The sequence below is a fragment of the Cricetulus griseus genome, chromosome 5 (genome assembly GCF_003668045.3).
Source record: "Cricetulus griseus strain 17A/GY chromosome 5, alternate assembly CriGri-PICRH-1.0, whole genome shotgun sequence".
NCBI classification, from domain to species: Eukaryota; Metazoa; Chordata; class Mammalia; order Rodentia; family Cricetidae; genus Cricetulus; species Cricetulus griseus.
In genome coordinates this window covers 95,944,749-95,967,810 of record NC_048598.1, presented here as the reverse complement: position 1 = coordinate 95,967,810, position 23,062 = coordinate 95,944,749, and the positions used below count along the sequence as shown (strand labels likewise).

At 39.4% G+C, this 23,062-nt stretch overlaps 1 pseudogene; it reads left to right on the top strand.

The window, feature by feature from the left end:
* LOC100765915 overlaps nt 1-14,970 on the top strand; it is a 61,451-nt pseudogene extending 46,481 nt beyond the window's left edge.
* The last annotated feature ends 8,092 nt before the right edge of the window (nt 14,971-23,062 follow it).

The following is a 23,062-nucleotide window of genomic DNA, read 5'->3' as shown; positions in this document are numbered from 1 at the left end:
AACCCCCCAAACATAGGTTGCATAATGCTTTATTGATACTAAACTTTCTTAACGCCAATGAAAAAGGACAAACAGCTGCAGAAAGACACTGGACTATGGAAAAAACTACTGAACTGAATCAACCAGTATACTTCAAAGATTTACTAACTTGGGTATGGAAGCCTGGACACGTGTTACATTGGGATAGGGGTTTTGCATTTGTTTCCACAGGAGAAGAAAAACTTTGGATACATCAAAGTTGATCAAGATTTGAGTTGAAAAAGACAAACCTCTCGGCAAGGACCAGTGACAGGTATTTACTGACGTATATCTCATAAACTAAATAGAAATCTCCCAAAGGAAAGGGAAGTGTTTGCTTCTATCTTCACAGGAAAACCCATTTCCAGAAATCCAAGAACACTACATGGGTAGATGCTTAAGAAGAGAAGGTAAATATAACCATCAAACAAAAGGAACGTGCCATATGGTAATCTTTATAGCTGTCTCTCAAATAAGTCTATTTCTCTTTATTTCCTAGTCCCTATTCAAGTAAATCAATGCTGGATTTAGAGTTGGATTTGGCATTCCTCCCCTAAAATCCAAGCATGTTGTTTAACTAAACTTTAGAGTTTCTGTATTATATCAAGAAGCCAATTAATGTAATACAGAACGAGAGAGGAATTTGGGGACTGTCTTTGTCTTTCTTGGCTCCTTCCTTCAAGGTGTACACTGTCTCATAATCATTATTTTTCCTTGATTGCCTTTTCTAGCATACATACACATACAAGCAAACATTTCTTGGCTAATACTTATGTTTGAGTCCCACACAGCCAATGAAGACCCACCTGACAGCAATCCTGGATGCTCCGGAAGGAAATTGGGCCATACCTCCTAGACTGCACTGGATCCAACTTACTCCATTTCAACTGACTCTCCGACCAGAGCTTCGAGTACTGACATCAATCAAGTTGAGGATTTCAACCTAGATCTTCAATCAAGCAAATTCCATCTAACATGGACTGGATATAATCCATTGCAGACTCTCTCTATACTAACATTTTCTTTCCACAGGACCCCACAAAAGGCTACCATTGTCCCATTTCAGCAAGAAGTAACTTGGAGGATGCTATGCCCCCCATTCCCCAATATTGTCTATTACGGTAGTATAAGCCTAGTTAGGAATAACTTTCCTATTGTTTAGGGTTGGGATTGGAAGGAGGTGTTCAAGTTGGTGTTCAAGTTCAAGGTGTTCAAGTCATCTTTCAGATGACTTTAGGGTTTAGCTGAGATAGACATGGTTAGGATGTGCAATAGCAGATATCTTGTATTTCACCTTTATGATTGTTAATTTTGGATACTTTACACTGTTAAGTTTTAATCCTCCTTTAGACTAAAAGGGGAATTGTAGGGGACAGTAAGCCATACCTGTTAGAGTCTGGCTGCAGGAGTGCCTGACCACACCTGTCAAGACGTGGTCAAAGTGAGGTCAGGATGACGCAGCATGGACTCTTAAGGAACAGCGAGCACATGGAAGCCCCTTCTTCTTCTCCTTCCCCTTCTCCCTGGCCTCGATGCTCTGGCTTGTGTTTGGTTGGTATTTATCTCAATAAAGGTATCTCGACCTATGGATTACAGATTGTCTCCTGGATCATGAAATAGGAGATAATAAATGACTGTGGACCAGAATTGAATTGACAACTCAAGAACTAAGAAATATATTTCAAACCTTACAAGGTGAAAAGTTCTTTAGCAGTCCAAGAAAATTATCAGCTGAGTCTCAGAGACAATTGCTCTGGTAGAAAAGAAATTACAGGATGCATATGTGGATTGTTTGTATCCAGAGATTCAATTCTTGTTTTATCTTTTACCCATTTCCCTAAAGGATTTTTAAGGCAGAGAGAAGATAGTATCTTAGAATGGATATTTTTAGCATACAAACAGAGTTAAAAATACAAGACCTATGTAGAAAAATTTTCTGAGTTATAAATCATAAAATTTCAGTAAAGTGGTTGAAAGCCCTTATAATACCATTCAAAAGTCAGAATCATAGGGCATTCTCATGTTATGATTAGATATTTCTGAATCTTTTAATATAGTAACTGACTCTGGATAGGCATAAATATTTGTTTTTCATATTAGAATTCCTGAAAATATCCCAGATGATTTGGAATTAACTTTGTTAATTACTCAATTACAAAAAAATCAGAAATAGAAATCATAGCTTATATATAACACATATCGGATTCAATACATGTCTGCCAGTCCCTCTGGTACAAAGTGCCAGTCCCTCTGGTACAAAGTAATGATGAAATTGATCAGCTATTTATAGGAAACATGCTAAATGCCTCAAAATTTCATAAGATGTATGATGTGAATAAGAAGGTTCTGAAAAATATTTTCCAACCATTTGGCAACAAGCTAAGGAAAGTATAAAGAAATGTCCTACTGTTTCTTTATATAAATAAACTCCAATGCCTGAAGGAAATAGCACAAATGGTACTCAAAGTAGTGAATATTTGCAATTGGATGTGATTCATTTTGAAGGGGTTTCAATATTATATATGTATAGCATACCATAGACATATATTCAGTATCTCAATGGGTTTTTGAGTTCTAAAAAGCCTTCTTTAAATACACATTTATTAGAAGTTACGGTCATGATGGGTATACCTGTACAAATTGAGACCAACAATGCTGGAGCATATCTCTAGTGAAATGAAACACTTTTTGCATATTACAAAATAAAGCATATTACAAGTAGACCACACAATCCTACAGGGCCAGCAGCTATAGAAAGATCTATTTGAACTGTATACCAGAAAGGGTTAATAAAGACCCCCCAGAGACAGTTTGCACAATGCTTTTTTAACTTCAAATTTTGTACATGCTAATTGAAAGTAACAGCAGCTATGAAGACACATTTTATAATTTAAAAAATACTAATGAATTAAATCAGACTCAGTACATTAAATTCGTTGACCTCAGAATGGATACCAGAAAATGTGTTACACTGGGGAAGACATTTTGCTTTTGCTTCCACAGAAGAAGAAAAAAATATGGATATCAACAAAATTTATAAAGATTAGATTTGAACAAGATCAACAAAATTTATAAAGATTAGATTTGAACAAGATCAACAAAATTTATAAAGATTAGATTTGAACAAGAGACAAGTATTGGTTAAAAGTACTGATAGTTCATGAAAAACATGACCATTAAATCTAAACTAAATTATAATACTAACAAATGCTTTCCATTTGATCATATATAACTTGTCAAAAGGAAAACTCTCCAAAGTTAGTTTAGGGGAAAGATTTTGTTTTTATTTTCCAGACGAATGAAGACATCTAGATAAGGAATCTGAAGACCACTGGACAAATGAGGCATCTGAAAAAATGATGACTAATCCAAACAAAATATCCCCAAAAAAGGAGTAAATTGATTTTTTCAGGTGAGTAGTACTCCATTGTGTAAATGTACCACATTTTCTCTATCCATTCTTCAGTTGAGGGGCATCTAGGTTGCTTCCAGTTTCTGTCTATTACAAACAACACTGCTATGAACATAATTGAATATATGTCCTTGTTGTATGAATGTGCATTCTTTGAGTATATGCCCAAGAGGTATTGCTGGATCTTGAGATAAACTGATTCCCATTTTTCCTGAGAAAGAGCCATACTGATTTCCAAAGTGGTTTTACAATTTTGTACTCCCACCATCAATGGAGGAGTGTTCCCTTTTCTCCATATCCTCTTCAGCATTAACTGTTACTGGTGTTTATTATTTTAGCCATTCTGGCCAGTGTAAGATGACATCTCAGAGTTGTTTTGATTTGCATTTCCCTGATGGCTAAGGATTTTGAATACTTTCTTAACTGTCTTTCAGCCATTTTAGATTCCTCTGTTGAGAATTTTCTATTTAGTTCTGCACCCCACTTTTATTTCTTTATTTCTTTATTTATTTATTTATTTATTGGTTTTGTGAGACAGGGATTCTCTGTGTAGCTTTGGAGCCTATCCTGGCACTTGCTCTGGAGACCAGGCTGGCCTTGAACTCACACAGATGCATCTGCCTCTGCCTCCCAAGTGCTGTGATTAAAGGAGTGTGCCACCAATGCCCAGCCATACCCCACTTTTAATTTCATTGATTGGTGTTTTGGTGGTGAGCTTCTTGAGTTCATTTGTATATTTTAGATATCAGCCCTCTGTCATATGTGGGGTTGGTGAAGATCTTTTCCCTGTCTATGGGCTGCCTTTTTGTCTTGTTGACTCTGTCCTTTGCCTTACAGAAGCTTCTCAGTTTCAAGAGGTCCCATTTATTAATAGTAGACTTCAATGTCTGTGCTACTGGTGTTATGTTCAGGAAGTGGTCTCCTGTACCAATTAGTTCAAGGGTACCAACCACTTTCTCTTCTAGGAGGTTCAGTGTGGATGGATTTATGTTGAGTTCTTTGATCCATTTGGACTTAAGTTTTGTGCATGGTGATAGACATGGATCTATCTGCGGTCATCTATGTGCCAGCATCCAGATATGCCAGCACCATTTGTTGAAGATGCTTTCTTTATTCCCTTGTATAGTGTTAGATTCTTTGTCAAAATTCAGGGGTTCATAGGTGTGTGGGTTAATATAAGGGTTTAAACCTTGCTTCCATTGGTCTACCTATTTTTGAGCCAATACCAAGCTGTTTTCAAGACTATGGCTCTATAATAGAGCTTGAAATCAGGGATGGTGATGCCTCCAGAAGTTCTTTTATTGTACAGGGTTGTTTTGGCTATCCTGGGTCTTTTGTTTTTCCATATAATGTTGAGAACTGTTTTTTCAGGTCTGTGAAGAATTGTGCTGGGATTTTGATGGGGATTGTGTTGAATCTGTAGATTGCTTTTGGCAAGATTGCCATTTTTACTATGTTGATCCTACCTATCTAAGAACATGAGAGATCCTTCCATTTTCTAGTATCTTCTTTAATTTCTTCCTTTAGAGACTCAAAGTTCTTATGGTACAGGTCTTTCACTTTTTTGGTTAGCATTACCACAAGGTTGTTTGTGGTTGTTTTTGGCAGTTGTAAAGGGTGATGTTTCTCTGACTTCCTTCTTAGCACATTTATCATCTGTATATAGTAGGGTTACTGATTTTTTTTAGTTAATTTTGTATCCTGTAACTTTGCTCTGAAGGTGTCTATCAACTGTAGGAGTTTCCTGGTAGAGTTTTTTGGTTCACTTATGTAGACTATCATATCATCTGCAAACAGTGAAAGCTTGACCTCTTCTTTTCCAATCTGTGTTCCCTTTATCTCCTTTTGTTGTCTTATTGCTCTAGCTAGAACTTCAAGGACAATATTGAAGAGATATGGAGAGAGTGGACAGCCTTGTCTTGTTTCTGATTTTTAGAGGAATAGCTTTGAGTTTCTCTCCATTTAGATTGATGCTGGCTGTTGGTTTACTGTATATTGTTTTTATTATGTTCAGGGATGTTCCTGTTATCCCTGATCTCTCCAGGACCTTTATCTTGAAGGGATTTGGGATTTTGTCAAAGGCTTTTTTCAGCATCTAGTGAGATAATCATGTGGTTTTTCTTTCTCAGTCTGTTTATGTGGTGGGCTACATTGATGGATTTTCATATGTTGAACCAACCCTGCATCCTGAGGATAAAGCCTACTTGATGATGGTGGATGATTTTTCTGATATGTTTTGGAGTCGGTTTGCCAGTATTTTATTGAGTATTTTTGCATCACGGTTCATGAGGGATATTATTCTGTAGTTCTCTTTCTTAGTTTGTCTTTGTATGGCTTGGGTACCAAGATAATTGAACCCTCATAAAAAGACTTTGTAAATGACTCTTCTGCTTCTATTGTGTGAAATATCTTGAGCAGAATTGGTATTATCTCTTAATCGAATTTCTGCTAGAATTCTGTACTGAAGCCTCCTGGCCCTGGGCTTTTTTTGATGATTGCTTCTATTTCCTTAGGGTTTATAGGTCTGTTTAAGTTGCTTATCTGTTCTTGATTCAATTTTGGTAAGTGATTTCTGTCCAGAAAATTGTCCATTTTCTTTAAATTTTCAAATTTTGTGGAGTACAGCTTTTCAAAGTATGACCTGAAGATTCTCTGGATTTCCTCAGTGTCCATTGTTATGTCCCCCCCCCTTTCATTTCTGATTTTGTTAATTTGCATGTTCTCTCTCTCTCTGCCTTTTGGTTAGTTTGGATAAAGGCTTTTCTATCTTGTTGATTTTCTCGAAGAACCAACTCTTTGTTACATTGATTCTTTGAATTGCTTTCTTTGTTTTGACTTTATTGATTTCTGCCCTCAGTTTGATTATTTCCTGGCGTCTACTCCTCCAGGGTGAATTTGCTTCCATTTGTTCTAGTGCTTTCAGTTGTGATGTCAACTCTCTGGTGTGACTATTCTCTAGTTTCTTCATGTGAGCATGTAGAGTTCTGAACTTTCCTCTTAGTACTGCTTTCAAAGTGTCCCATAAGTTTAGGTATGTTGTGTCTTCATTTTCATTGAATTCTAGGAAGTCTTTAATTTCTTTCTTGATTTCTTCCTCGACCCAGGAATGGTGCAATTGCATGTTGTTCAATTTCCATGAGTTAGCTTTTTCTTGCAATTTGTGGTGTTTTTGAATTCTAACTTTAAGGCATGGTGGTCTGATAAGACACAGGGGGAGGGTATTCCAATTGTTTTGTACCTATTGAGGTTTGCTATGTTGCCAAGTATGTGGCCATTTTAGAAAAGGTTCCATGTGATGCTGAAAAGAAGGTATATTCTTTTGGGTTTGGATGGGAAGTTCTATAGATGTCTGTCAATCCCAATTGGGTCATAACTTCCTGTTAGTTCCTTTGTCTCTTTGTTAAGTTTCTGTCTGGTGGTCCTATCCAGCTTTGAGAGTGGGGTGTTGAAGTCTCCTAGCCACTATAACTGTGTGAGGTCTTATTTGTGATTTGAGTTTAATAATGTTTCTTTTACAAACATTGATGCCTTTGTATTTGGGGCATAGATTTTTAGAATTGAGACTTCCTTCTGATTGATTTTTCCTGTGATGAGTATGAAATGACCTTATTCATCTCTTTTGGTTGATTTTAGTTTGAAGTATAATTTGTTAGATACTACAATTGCTACCCCAGCTTGTTTCTGGGTCCATTTGATTGGAATATCCTAACCCTTTACTCTGAGGTAATGTCTGTCTTTGAATTTGAGGTGTATTTCTTGTATCCAGCAGAAGGATGGATTCTGTCTTCGTATCCCTCTGTTAGCCTGTGTCTTTTTATAGGTGAGTTAAGACCACTAATATTGAGGGATATTAGGGACCATTGAGTGTTTATTCTTGTTTGTTTTTGATTTGTTATTGGTAGTGGTATTGTATGTGGATTTACCCTGCTCTTTCTTTTGGGTTTTGGTAAAGTGGGATTATCTATTGCCTATGTTTTTGTGAGTGTAGCTAATTTTCTTAGGTTGGAGTTTTCCTTCCAGTACTTTCTGTAGGACTGTATTAGTGGTTGCATATTGTTTAAATCTGGTTTCATCATGGAATATCTTATTTTCTCCATTTATAGTGATTGAAAGCTTTGCTGGGTATAGTAGTCTGGGCTGGCATCCGTGTTCTCTTAGAGTTGGTAGAATATGTATCCAAGTCCTTCTCGCTTTCAGAGTTTCCATGGAGAAATCCTGTATAATTTTGATAGGTTTGTCTTTATATGTTACTTGGCCTTTTTCCTTGGCTGCTCTTAATATTCTTTCTTTATTCTGTATGTTTGGTGTTTTAGTTATCATTTGAGGAGGGGACTATCTTTTGTGGTCTACTCTATTTGGTGTTCTGCAGGTTTCTTGTACTTTCATTGGCATGTCTTAGGTTGGGAAAGTTTTCTTCTATGATATTGTTGAATATGTTTTCTGCACCTTTGAGTTGGGTCTCTTCCCCTTCCTCTATACCTATTTTCCTTAGGTTTGGTCTTTTCATCATGTCCCATATTTCCTGGGTATTTTGTGTTAAGGATTTGTTGGACTTAAGATTTTGTTTGCTTGATGAATTTATTTCCTCGAGTTTATCTTCATCGTCTGAGATTCTGTCTTCCATCTCTTGTATTCTGTTGGTTATGCTTGCATCTATGGTTCCTGATTGTTTACTCAGCTTTTCTACTTCCAGCATTCCCTCAGTTTGTGTTTTCTTTATTATCTCTGTTTCAGTTTTCAGGTCTTGAACTGTTTTCTTCAGCTGTTTAACTGTATTTCTTTGATTTGTTGCATCTTTTGGTTTGTCTTTTCTTCCATTTCTCTGAAGGATTTTCTCCTTTCCTCTCTTAGAGCCTGTATCAACAGCATGAAGTTGTTTTTAAGGTTGCTCTCTTCTGCTTCATCTGTGTTTGGATGTTCAGGTCTTGCTGGTGTAGAGTCCCTAGACTCTGCTGGTATCATATTGGTTTTTCTGTTGTTGGATGTGTTCTTATATTGTCATCTTCCATCTTTTTTTCCAGTGGGTACAGTTGGTGTCTCTTCCTTTCCTGGTGTATATGGGTCCAAGATTCTCTTACAGTGGGTGCATGAGGGTCCAATACTCTGATGGGTCTCAAGGTGGGTGCAGGCAGGTGTGAGGCACTGATTCTCCAGTTGGGTGGGAGCGAGACTAGCACAGAGATGTCAGCAGATTCAGGGTTGCTTGGTCCTCAGGGGCGGAGTTGACCTGCCTGTAGACCCCAGGATGGGAGTTCCCAGATTGGTTAGACAGAAGGTTGGCCCAAGACAGGGGCCAAAGACCCTCACCCCTGCCCTGAGTGGGGGGCAGAGTAGCCCAGCAATCTCATCAGATTCATGGTTGTTTGGCCCTTAGTGGCCAAGTCGATCTGCCAGCAGACCCCAGGATGGAAGTTCCCAGACTGGGCAGGCAGAAGTTGGGCTCAAGGCAAGGGCCAAAGCATGGAAATTCAGTCTTAAACTGTGATTTCCTGGAAACTAAAAAGATACTTTGTTACTTTAATAGGGAAAACCAGGACACAGCAGAAATATGACTAGAGCAAATCTATACTCCAATAGACTAAATAACTCGCTATACAATTCTCTGGGATTTACTAATGACTCTGGGCCCCTCCAAGAAACTTGGGTCACTTATCAAGTTCTGTACTCTGCAGCAACCACTACTTGTCATCTAGACACCAGACGCCTTGTCTCCACTTCTAATGCTAATCTTATTGTTCATCCCATGGTACTGGTATCATCAAAACTGCTGGGGCCACTTGATGCATCTGGACTGTAATTTTGCCAATATTATCTCCTGGGCACTCTTTCGAATCTCAAGTCCTCACATACAGTGCCAATATCCATGAGTACTCTCCCTGACCACATCAATCCTTCAAAATGAACATCATATTGTGTAAGTTTACAGTGAGAAATTTGGGTTCGAGCATAAGTTACACCATTGGTCATATCCCAAACCCAGTTCTGTGTGCTTACAATCAGCACTTTACAGAATATTTAACTGTCCTTCTCTGTATGTGATTCTCTTATTGGTTGATGAATAAAACACTGTGTGGCTAGTGGCCAGGCAGGGAGGATATATGGGACTACCAGAGTAGGAGAATTCTGGGGGGTAGGAAGTCAGGAGTTGCCATGTAGCCACTGGGAGGACAGGCTTGCACCAGGAATTCTCCAGATGAATAAGACTATGTGAAAATACTTAGATTAATAGAAAGGGGTTAATAATTAAGACAGAGCTAGCCAATAAGAAGCACAAGCCACCGGCCAACAGTTTCATAATTAATATATACCTTTGTGTGTTTGTGTTGGGGCTCAAGGGCAGCCAGGCCAAGAATCTCTTCTTAAATTTAACCTCAATTATGCAGTTCTCTCCATTTATTTTTTTCTTTTTCTTAGGTTATCTGATTATTAGAATGCCTTTTTTTAACTCAAATATTCTGGGATCAAAATTTCTTCTTGAACCACAATTCATGTGGTTTTTAAAATTTTTTTAATCTTATTTTCCTTTTTTATTTAAATTAGAAACAGGCTTGTTATAAATGTCAATCCCAGTTCCTTCTCCCTTCCTTTATCCCCTACCCCCCAACAACCCTCTATCTCATCCACTTTCTGCTCCCCAGGGAGGGTGAGGCCTTCCATCGGGGGAATCTTCAAAAATCTGTCATATCATTTAGAGCAGGGCCTAGGCCGTACGTCCCCTGTGTGTCTAGCCTGAGGGAGTATCCCTCGATGTGGAATGGGCTTCCAAATTTCATTCATATACTAGGGATAGATGCTAATCCATTGCAAGGGGCACCATAGATTGCCCAGGACTCTTAACAGACACTCAATTTCAGGGGTCTGGGTTGGTCCTATGCTGGTGTCCCAGCTATCAGCCTGGGGTCCATGAGTTCCCCCTTAGTCAGGTCAGCTGTTTCTGTGGGTTTCACTAGACTGGTCTTGACCCCTTTGCTCATCACTCCTCCCTCTCTGCAACTCCATGAAAAAAATCAAGCTAGGAAGGAATGGACTTATTTGACTAATACTTCCATATTACCATTCATCATCAAGGATATCAGGACAATAACTCAAACAGAATACGAAACTGGAGGCAGGATCTGAGACAGAAGTCGTGGAGGGTTGCTGCTTACTGGCTTGCTCACCATCACTTTCACTTTCTTGATCTTCTTTCTTATAAAACCAATGTCCTAGGGCCCAGGGTTGGCAACAGGCAGTATCAGGTGGGCACTCCCTATCAATCTCTAATGAAGAAAATGCCTTACAGGTCTGCCTACAACCCAATCTCATGGTGGCATGTCTGTATTTGAAGTTTCCTCCTCTCAGATGACTATTGCTTGTGTCAAGTTGGCTTTAAATTATTAGGTACAGTATCTACTTAGCAAAATTCAGTAATGAATCCAACCAATAAGCCTCATGACCTGCCTAGTCAGAGTGCTTTGACTAGTTACACAGTCCCAGGCATATACTATCTATTGTAGGATGGGCTTCCTATTCAATTGAAGAGTCGTCAGTTATGCTCATTGGAGTAGTGACACTATAATGCATTTTTTGTTTTGTTTCTCAGGCAAGGGGAATCTACACCTGTGAGGTATTTGCAGATACTAATGGGCATTATGGTGAATACCAAGTAGCTCCACTGGATGCTTAGATCTGAGATGACCCTCCCTATCTTGGACACTATGGGGCACTGTTTGCTACATTTGTAGAGGAACCCTTCCAGATTAGGGCCTTTTCTGCCCAACTAACTTGAAATCCTGAGGCACAATCCAATTGCATCATGTCAAATGGCCTTGTGCCATAAGCTTATGACATAAGTTTTACAAATACACTTCCCCATTTGGGTTTGTCCCTGTGGCTCTTCTCTTCTTAGACATATTTTTCCCAGCATGTTCTTTTCCCTTGAACAGAAAACCTCAGATATAAAGCCTGGGGGTAGAAAATGTTGAAGATTTCTCCAGGGAACTGTCAGAAGCAAATGTGGAATGATTAGGTAGTGTTGCCTGCTCACAATTCACCTGATGAAAGGGTGAACTTGGCATTACTGCAGATTTCCTTTATACTGAAAGAAACACCAACAATGTCCATGTTGATTTATTTCCTCCTGACCCTGAAGCTTCCTGTGCTGCTGTGCAAGTTGGTTCTCTCCAGGATGTCGTATCTCTTGGACAGACTATGTATGTCAGGATGGAGACATGGTGATCAGTGCATTCTTACCCCTTTATACCTTTCAAACCTCCCAGCACAGAGAAGGGTCAGAGGCCACAAGAATTCATCCAAGTGTCTCCTGCCTGCTCTTCCCAGCCCCTTTCTCCAGGATGTACACTTAATCTATTTCACATTTTTCTTCTAAGCAGCATCTCCTTCCAATGTGGTAAGAGTTTTTCATTTTCATATTCTGGCAACACACTCAGGTCCTCACTCTGTGTGTGTGTGTGTGTGTGTGTGTGTGTGTGTGTGTGTGTGTGTGTGTCTGTCTGTCTGTCTGTCTGTCTTGTCTGTCTGTCTGTCTGTGCATCATGTTCCCTGTCAGTAACATCCGCAGCTTACATCCACAGTCTGGCAGCTTGACTTGGTCCAGATTTACTTTGTCTTCAGTTGTTTTCTAACCCAGGTTGTATAGTTCCAGGATCATATTCCTCCAGTCGTTCACATTCAAGACTTTGGTGCTGAGGATGTCCCCTTATTTAAGACAATTTTCACCACTTTCCTCCTTCTATTTCTCTTTGGGAATTATTGCAATGACATTTGAACACTCATATAATTTCCTTATTAATGTAACATATGTGTCTGGATGTTTACTAGTTTATACATAGCATGACTTTTGAAATTCATTTTTGAACTTAAAGAAGATTGTTCTTTGTACTTAACGAATTGGGTTTCAAACGCATTTGTTTTCACAATGATCTAACCAACCAAAGTCTCTGTGACTGAGCAAAAGGGATCTCTCTGATGGTAACATTCTGAATTCTTTGTTATGCAGAAGTTGCTCTTTGGAAGATGACACATTTATAATACTCTGAATTTAAGGTTTTGCTGTGTTCTGTGTGTGGATTCCCCTCCAAAGGCCACCTTTGCAATGCTTACTATCCAAGCTTTGGTTCTAGATGTTGGTGGAAATAATTAAGTGTTAGTGAACCATTGTAGTGCATGTAGGGCACATGCAGGAAGGGGAGTGTGGAAACCCTTAGCTTTTTCTCTTTTCTTTTTCAAATCCCTATTATGAAGTTAAAATCATGCTGGTTTTTGAATCTCCATGACATCCTTGATTGCAACATGTCCAATAGAAACTGTGACAGCAAACCATAGATACACAAGCAGGAATTTGTGTGTGTGTGTGTGTGTGTGTGTGTGTGTGTGTGTGTGTGTATTAATTAAGCACCTTCAGAAGGAAAGAGTGCACTTCATCATAAAGTTTACACTCTATCATGAAGGAAAATCATCGATTGAAGTCAAGTCTGGAAACTTAATGCAGGAAGTAAAGCAGAGTACATGGAATTGCATTATGTATTACTCTCCATCTCTATTTAGCTTATTTTGTTAATACAATCTATGGTTCACTTCCAAGGTTGGCACTGCCCACCAAAACTAGACCATCCTATAATAATCATTGAGAAATTGCCCCACAAGACTGGTCCATTTAGCCATTTCTTACTTTATATTCTTCTTTAAAATTATTTTATTTGTGCTATGTTGAAAAATGAACACAAGAAATACATGTTGAAAAAACACAAGAGACATTTTTGAAACATAAGCTTTGATGGCTGTTAATTTATGGTGCATTCCATTCATCAGTGGAATTCAATTTTTTCTCAGCATATTTGGGGGCATTAGTGCATCTCTGCCATGTGGAGAAAGAACAATAATGTCCAAGAGACACAACATCTCTTTGTTTTAGAGACTATGGATATTCAATGTTATAGAAATAAGAGTAATAAATGTTTGCTTTCATGAAATCCAACCCTACACTGCCATTCAATATCAAATATACAACTAGAATAATATGTTGTCTGTTTTGGTTGTTTTTCAAGAGTTTCTCTGTAGAGACCTGGCTATACTTCAGCTCACTTTGTAGACAAGACTGGCAAGGAACTTCCATATTCAATTCCCTTGCTTCCTGATTGCTGGGATTTAAAATTCTGGCTAGTTTTCTTTATCTTTTTTGTTTTGTTGTGTTTTGTTTTCTTGTTGTTTTGGTATGCTATCTTTTTTTCTATCTGTTCTTTTTTGTTTATTATGTACATGGTATTCTGTGTGCATGTATGCCTGAAGAGGTCACCAGATCTCACTACAGATGGTTTCTGGGCATTGAACCCGGAACCTCTGGAAGAGTAGTCACTGCTCTTAATCCCTGAGCCATCTCTCCAGCCTTGGTATGCTATCTTTATATGGAAATAAGAGAAGACATTTCAAGACAAATAAAAAGAATATCCATTTATTTACTTGCTACTAATATTAACTGAGCAAAATCATCAAGGCAGTAGCCTATATTTCATTGTTTTCAGTTCTACGAAGACTCACTGGATTAATTTTCCCTGTGTAGTACTTTCAGGTTTCTTTGGGGTTACAATGAGCAAAACTCACAGAAGTTGTACTAATATTGCATTGCATTTCTTACTAGATATGGAGCAGTGTGTGAAGTGTCCAGATAATCAGTATTCCAGCAAAGAGCGAACCAGCTGCCTCCAAAAAGGTGTGACATTTCTGGCATATGAAAACCCCTTGGGGATGACACTCACTGGCTTGGCCCTGAGCTCCTCTATACTCACTGTGCTTGTCCTTGGAGTTTTTGTAAACATCAAAATACTCCCATTGTGAAGTCTAATAACAGTACTCTCAGCTACATTCTGCTCATCTCCCTCCCCTTTTGTTTTCTCTGCTCCTTGCTATTCATTGGTCAGCCCAACATAGCCACCTGCATCCTGCAACAGATCACATTTGGAGTTGTGTTCACCTTGGTTATGTCTACTGTCTTGGCAAAATTCATTACTGTTGTCTTGGCCTTCAAGATCACTGCTCCAGGAAGAAGGATGAGGGCATTGCTTAAATCAGGGGCACCAAAATTCATCATTCCCATCTGCACAATTATACAAATTATCATCTGTGGAATATGACTAGGAACATCTCCATTTGTAGACTCAGATGCACACTCTGAACATGGTCAGATCATCATTGTGTGCAATAAAGATTCAATCACAGCCTTCTACTGTGTCTTGGGTTACCTAGGGGCCCTGTCCATATGGAGCTTCACAGTATCATTTTTGGCCAGGAACCTGCCTGACACCTTCAATGAAGTCAAATATCTGACCTTCAGCATGCTAGTGTTCTGCAGTGTCTGGGTCACCTTCCTCCCAGTCTACCACAGTGCTAAGGGGGAGGTCATGGTGGCTGTGGAGGTCTTCTCCATCTTGGCTTCTAGTACAGGACTCCTAGGATGTATCTTTATCCCTAAGTGCTACATTATTCTCATGAGACCTGATAAGAACTCATTGAAAGCCATGAGAGATAGAGTTCAGTGGAAATAAATAGGTATTTCAGATAACTAGTGCTATATTTTTAGGACTTTGAGCATTGTTAATAGATGTTCTAAGCTAGGTATTGGTGGCCCACACCTTTAATCCCACCACCCAGGAGGCAGAGACAGGTGGATCTCAGTGAGTTTTAAGCTACTCTGGTCTGCAAAGTGAGTTCCAAGACAGCCAGGATTGTTACACAGAGAAATCCTGCCTCAACAAAAAGTTCTCAGGTTAAATTGCTGCTGCACATGCATTAAACATACTTCAAGTCTGACTTATTGTTTGTAGAATTCTGTGTTTGTAGAATAGTGAATGTTGCATATCCAGGACCAAATTATCTTGTGTTGCCTTAGCCTTCCAATAAGCCTGCTATAATTTATGCCTATATGTGGCTTCCAGATAAATATTTTTGAAAAGTACAAAATTATCTTACCTTCCAGCAAACCAATATTAAGATATTATAAGATAATACCAAATACTAATTACAGCATAGAATTCCAAGATTTGCTGTAATTTATGACATGACTTATTCATAACGATATTTTGAAAGTGTCTTTATTTGTGGATTAATTTGATTTGTTACTATAAATACTACTTAAAAACATCATCATACAATCTGGTCTTGCCCCTCCAACCTCTGGTTGAGAAGTGGGTACCAGGGGATATCCTATCCCACTTCCACCTCTCCAAGCTCCCTGACCTGTGATCCCCAGACCCTTCCAGCCCCCCACAGAGGGACCTGGAGGCAGAACAAAGCAGCCAGTTTCATCGGCAGCCATTCTGGTCATGCCCCTCCTCCCTCATGTTCAGAGGAGAAAGAGAGACCCCATCTACACCCACTGGAAGAAGACATGGGAAGACAACAGCATAAAAACACATCCAACAACAGATAGACTTATATAACACCACCAGAGTCTAGGGACTCTACACCAGCAAGACCTGAACATCCCAACATAGATGAAGCAGAAGATAATGGCCTTAAAAACAACCTCATAAAAATGATAGAGGCCCTCAAAGAGGATATGAGAAAATCCTTTAAAGAAATGGAAGATAAACCAAAAAATGCAAGAAATCAACAAATCTCTAAAGGAACGCCAAGAAAAAAATAAACAAACAAATGAAGGAAATAATCCAGACAGTTCAAGACCTGAAAACTGAAATAGAAACAATAATGAAAACACCAACTGAGGGAATTCTGGAAATAGCAAAGCTGAGTAAACAATCAGGAACCACAGATGCAAGCATAACCAACAGAATACAGGAAATGGAAGAGAGAGTCTCAGGCGCTCAAGATAAACTAGAGGATAGATTCATTGACCAAAGAGAATTTTAAATGCAACAAACTCTTAACACAAATATCCAGGAGATAAGTGATACCAGTAAAAGACCAAACCTAAAAATAACAGGTATAGAAGAAGGAAAAGAAGCCCAGCTGAAAGGTGCAGAAAACGTACTCAACAAAATCATAGAAGAAAACTTTCCTAACCTGAAGAAGAACATGCCTCTCAAAGTGCAGGACAAGAAGCTTACCAAACACCAAACAGAATGGACCAAAAAAAAAATCCCCTTGCCACATAATAATCAAAATGACAAACATACAGAATAAAGAAAGAATATTAAGAGCAGGGAAGGAAAAAGGCCAAGTAACACATATAAAGCCAGAACTATCAGAATTACACCTAATTTCTCTGAGGAAAATCTGAAAGCCAAAAGGTCTGGATAGATGTTCTACAAACACTAAGAGACCACAGATTCCAACCCAGACTACTAGACCCAGCAAAACTCTAAATCACTATAGACAGAATCTCAGGTGCTGAAGATAAACTAGAGGAAATAGATTCATCAACCAAAGAAAATCTTAAGTCCAACAAATCCTTAACACAAAACATCCAGGAAATATGGGACACTGTGAAAAGACCAAACTTAAGGATAATAGGCATAGAAGAAGGTGAAGAAGCCCAGTTCAAAAGTGCAGAAAACATATTCAACAAAATCATAGAAGAAAATTTTCCCAACCTGAAGAAGGACACACCTATGAAAGTACAAGAAGCTTACTGAACACCATATAGACTGGACCAAAAAAAGTCCCCTCCCCACATAATATTCAAAACACCAAACATACAGGATAAAGAAAGAATATTAAGAGCAGCAAAGGGAAAAAAAGGCCAAGTAACAAATAAAGGCAGACCTTTCAGAATTACTCCTGACTTCCACATGGAAAATCTGAAAGCCAGAAGGTCCTGGATAGATGTTCTACAAACACTAAGAGACCACAGATTCCAACCCAGACTACTAGACCCAGCAAAACTCTCAATCACTATAGATGGAGAAAACAAGATATTCCATTATAAAACCAGATTTACATAATACATATTCATAAATCCAGCCCTACAGAAACTTCTGGAAGGAAAACTCCAACCCAAGGAAGTTAAATACACTCACAAAAACATAGGCAATAGATAAACTCACTTTACCAAAAGCCAGAAATAGGGAAAAACCTCACACACAATACAACTACAAAAATGAATATAAAACAAACAAGAATGAACAATCAATGCTTATTAATATCCCTCAATATCAATGGTCTTAACTCACCTATAAAAATACACAGGCAAACAGAATGGATATGAAGACAAAATCCAACCTTCTGTTGCATACAAGAAACACACCTCACCTTCAAAGACAGATTTGCCTCAGAGTTAAGGGTTGGGAAAAGATTTTCCAATCAAATGGACCTAGGAAGCAAGTGGGTGTAGCTTTCCTAATATCTAACAAATTAGACTTCAAACTAAAATTGTTTAAAGTGATGAAGAAGGTCTTTTCATATTCATCACAGCAAAAAACAATCAGGATGAGTCTCAATTCTGAACATCTATGCCCCAAATAAAAAGGCATCCACATTCATAAAAGAAACATTACTAAGACTCAAATCACACATTAACCCCCACACACTTATAGTGGGAGACTTCAACACCCCACTCTCACCACTGTACAGTATTACCAGACAGAAATATAACAACGAAATAAAGAAACTAACAGAAGTTATAACCCAATTGGGATTAGCAGACATCTATAGGACATTCCATCCAAACACAAAAGAATATACCTTTTTCTCAGCACCTCCTGGATACTTCTTTAAAGTTGACCACATACTGGGCAATAAAGCAAACCTCAACAGACAAAAAAATGGAATAATCCCCTGTATCTTATCAGACCACCATGGCTTAAAATTAGAATTCAACAACAACACAAATTGCAGAAACCCCACAAACTCATGGAAATTGAACAATGCTCAATTGCATAACTCCTGGGAAAAGAAATAAGAAAGAACTCAAAGACTTCCTAGAATTCAATGAAAATGAAGGCACAATATAACCAAATCTGTGGGACACACTGAAAGCAGTGCTAAGAGGAAGTTCATAGCACTAAGTGCCCACATGAAGAAACTGGAGAATAGCTACACTAAAAAATTAACAGAACACCTGAAAGCTCTAGAACAAAAGAAGTAAACTCACCAGGAGGAGTAGATGCCAGGAAATAATCAAATTGAGAGCTGAAATCAATAAAGTAGAAACAAAGAAAACAATACAAAGAATCAATGAAACAAAGAGTTGGTTCTTTGAGAAAATCAAGAAGATAGACAAACCTTTATCCAAACTAACCAAAAGGCAGAGAGAGAAAATGCAAAATAACAAAATCAGAAATGAAAAGGGGGACATAACAACAGACACAGAGGAAATCCAGAGAATCATCAGGTCATACTTGGAAAACCTGTATTCCACAAAATTGGAAAAATTAAAGGACATGGATGATTTTCTAGATAGATATCACTTACCAAAATTAAATCAAGAACAGATAAACAATTTAAATAGGCCTATAATCTCTAAGGAAATGGAAGCAATCATCAAGTCTCCCAACCAAAAAAAAAAAAAAAAAAAAGCCCAGAGACAGATATTCTCAGTGCAGAATTCTACCAGAAATTCAAAGAAGAGCTACTATCAATACCCTTCAAAATGTTTCACACAATAGAAGCAGAAGGATCAATGACAAACTCTTTTTATGAGGCTACAATTACCTTGGTGCCCAAACCACACAAAGACCCTACTAAGATACAGAACTACAGACCAATCTCCCTCATGAACATTGATGCAAAAATACTCAATAAAATACTGGCAAATCAAATCCAAGAACATATCAGAAAAATCATCCACCATGATCAAGTAGAATTCATCACAGGGATGCAAAGATGGTTCAACATATGAAAATCCATCAATGTAATCCACCATTTAAACAAACTGAAAAAGAAAAACCACATGATTATCGCAGTAGATGCTGAAAAAGCCCTTGACATAATTCAACAACCTTTCATGATAAAGGTCTTGTAGAGATCGGGCATAACAGGAACATACATAAACATAATAGAGGCAATATGCAGCAAACCAACAGCCAATATCAAACTAAATGGAGAAAATCTCAAGGCGATTCCTTTAAAACCAGGAACAAGACAAGGCTGTCCACTCTCTCCATACCTCTTCAATATTGTACTTAAAGTTTTTGCTAGAGTAATGAAACAACAAAAGGAGATCAAGGGGATACAAATTGGAAAGGAAGAAGTCAAACTCACTGTTTGCAGATGTCATGATAGTTTACATAAGTGATCTGAAGAATTCTACCAGGGAACTCCTACAGCTGATAAACACATTCAGCAAACTGGCAGGATACAAGATTAACTCAAAAAAAAAAAAAAAACAGTAGTCCTACTACATATAGACAATAAAGGGGCTGAGAAAGAAATCAGAGAAACATCACCCTTTACAATAGACACAAACAACATAAAATATTTTAGGGTAACTCTAACCAAACAGGTGAAAGACCTGTATAACAAGAACTTTGATGTCCCGCGCTAACCGTCTCGCCAGCAAAAACGACGCAGGGACACAATCAGGATCCTTCTGCAGTAAAGCTTTAATGCGTCTTGAGAGGGAGAGCATAAGCTTACAGAGCGGGGACTCTGAACTCCCAAAAACCCCTCCTTATATAGGCTGGCAACCGCCGCCTCAGAAGTGTTACTTTCTGACTGGCTGAAGCTCGTCGGACCATATGATGTCAGCTGATTGGACCATATGATGTCACGGGAGGGGTGGAGACTAAGGGCTGGAAAGTTACAAAGTTACCTATTGCGCATGCGCACAGCTTGTAACGGCTCCTTACATATGCACCAGCTTGTAACGGCTCCTAACATATCCCCCTTTTTTATTAATTAATGATAAGGCTTCATATTTTTACAAGCAAGTAGGTCATCCATACATTGAGGGATAGAGGCAGAGGTTGTACCTCCCAAATCATACAATAAGACTGTGTACGAGAGTCGCCCCTAGGCTGTTAGCTTGACCTGAAGCGCTCTCGACCTGTCCTCCACCGTTTTTCTGGGAAAGGGAAACTGGGGCAGGCAACCCTTATGCAGGACAACATGCCTCCCAGAGAAGCCTGCATATTAGGCAACTCTCTGTGTGATGCTTTGCTCGACATCCCTCATGGGCTGCTCAAGCCAGACACTCTACCCTGTGCAATGAGCCTAGGCTCCGGGTGTGCAAGAGCAGTCTGACCGGCGGCCTATTGCTTAAACATTGTTAACCAAATGTCAGTGGAAGCCCCTTGTTCCAAGGCTACAAGCGTTTGGGCGATCTTAGTTTGAGCCCTGAGCCTACAGACCAGCCAGAGAAGCAACACCAATCTGCAGCAAACGGCTGTGCCAAACATTCCCACCCCCACCCATTCTTTGAAGTAGGAAACAGCTGAGGTGACCCATGATGACAGTCCCTCCATCAGTGACAGATCGATAGCGGCTCTCAATTCACGCAGCGTCTGCTCAAATCCAAAGGTCCAATTCTGCAACATAAACTGTGAAAGGCTTTTAGACAAATTAGCTGCTTTGGTGAAATTCTCATATTGGATGGAGGTAACACATAGGCCAGGGAGCTTCTGCTCACAGCCTCTGCTCAAATTCAAAGGTCCAATTCTGCAACATAAACTGTGAAAGGCTTTTAGACAAATTAACTGCTTTGGTGAAATTCTCATATTGGATGGAGGTAACACATAGGCCAGGGAGCTTCTGCCCACAGCCTAGTTGGGCCATCTGCCATAATATGTCCAATTGTTATTGACACATAGGCCTTGGTCAGCTACTGAGAAACAGAGACTTCCCTTAAGGGAAATAGTCCTATTTTCACAAAGCTCTGTTCATCCTCAGGCAGAAAAGCTAAGCCCAGCTCTCTATTGGTGGCAAAGAATCAGGGAAAAACCTGTGCATTATACATCACCAGCATTGGAAGTGGGAACATTGACATGATTCCCCAACGTGGTTCCCCCTGGACAGCTGGGGTCTTGATCATCATCAGTAACATCAGGAGGAGCAGCTTGCTCCCCCCTTTCATGTGTCTGGTCTGCTGCATCCTTCTGCTCCATGACTGTCCTGGTAAGTCTTTCAGGGACCCAGAAAGGATTTTCTTCATTCTGTGGGAAAACACAAACAGCTCCCCTGGATCTTATTAAAATAGGATCCGGGCCTTTCCATTCATTGGTTAACACATCTTTCCATTTCACCAATTCTTTAGGTCGATATGGGTCTAAGCAATGTCGCTCTGCTGCGGTCTGATCATGCTCATCTGAGTTTTAAAAATTTATGGTGAAGAGTGCCACTGCTATGGCAACTCGTGGCACGGGGGGGGGCAAATCCTTTATTATACCCCCTCTTTGTTTAATTAAGTATGATTTGAGCATGCGATGTGCGTGCTCAATGATGCCTTGCCCTTGAGGGTTATATGGCAAGCCCGTAATACATGTGACTTGCATTTGTGCACAAAATTGTTTAAATTTCTGAGAAATATAAGCAGGTCCATTGTCAGTTTTTAAGTATTTAGGCTTTCCCCAGGCACTCCATGCCTCAAGACAGTGTTGAATTACATGGGAGGTCTTTTCTCCAGTGAGTGGTGTGGCATGGAGAACACCGGAGCAGGTGTCTATTGATACATGCACGTACTGGAGTTTCCCAAAGAAAGAAACATGAGTGACATCCATCTGCCATACTTGTAATGGTAAAATCCCTCTTGGATTTACTCCAGTATGACGGACAGGGAGAAACTGACAACAATTGTGACATTGAGTAACGATATCACGTGCCTCTTTACTAGTAAGAGAGAAGCGCTTGCGTAGGGTCTCAGAAGTAACATGAAAGTTGTCATGGAAGGCCTTAGCAGCTTGCAGCAGGGGGGACAAAAACTGCCGCAGTCAGCCTTGTGGCTTTATCTGCCAAATCATTTCCTTGGCTCATTGGGCCAGGAAGTCCTGAATGAGCCCTAATATGTGTAATATACATGGGAGCCTGTCTGGTTAACAAACAATCTTGTAATTTTTGGAATAGAGATGCCACTGTGCTAGTGGACCTAATGACTCCAGCCGTCTCCAGTAAATTTACAGCATTGACCACATAGGAGGAGTCAGAAACAATGTTAAGAGGACCTGGGAATTTTTGAAGAACATCTAATACCACTAAGCATTCTACCACCTGAGGGGAAGTCTCAGCATATTGCCGTGAGAACACCGGGGTACCCACAACATAGGCTCCCAGGCCAGTCTTGGAGCCATCTGTGTATACCACCAACCCATCTTTTAATGGAGTAGGAGAGGTGATTCGGGGAAACACAATAGGATGAGATGCAGCAAAGTGCAACAAAGGATGTCTAGGGTAATGATTATTTGCCATTAACCCATAGAGTCAATTTTGGTCAATTATGGAGTTGAACAAGTAGGTAGGCTGAGTCCTGTCCTGAAGAGCCCATCTGCCTCTTTCCTGCATCCTGATAGGGGTCGCCTGGGAGAAGTAGCAATTGAGCTATTCTGTCTCCTTGACTGATGGAAAAGATCCCATTTGGGCTGAAGCATAGAACTTGGATCTTGAGGGAATGTTGACTGTCAATGACACCCGGGTGAACAATTAGTCCCCGTAGTGTAAGCGACCCTCTACCGAGAGTAAGACCTATACTCCCTCTTGGCAATGGCTTGGGGGTTTGGACAGGAACGGGCTGCATGCCCATCTGAGGCA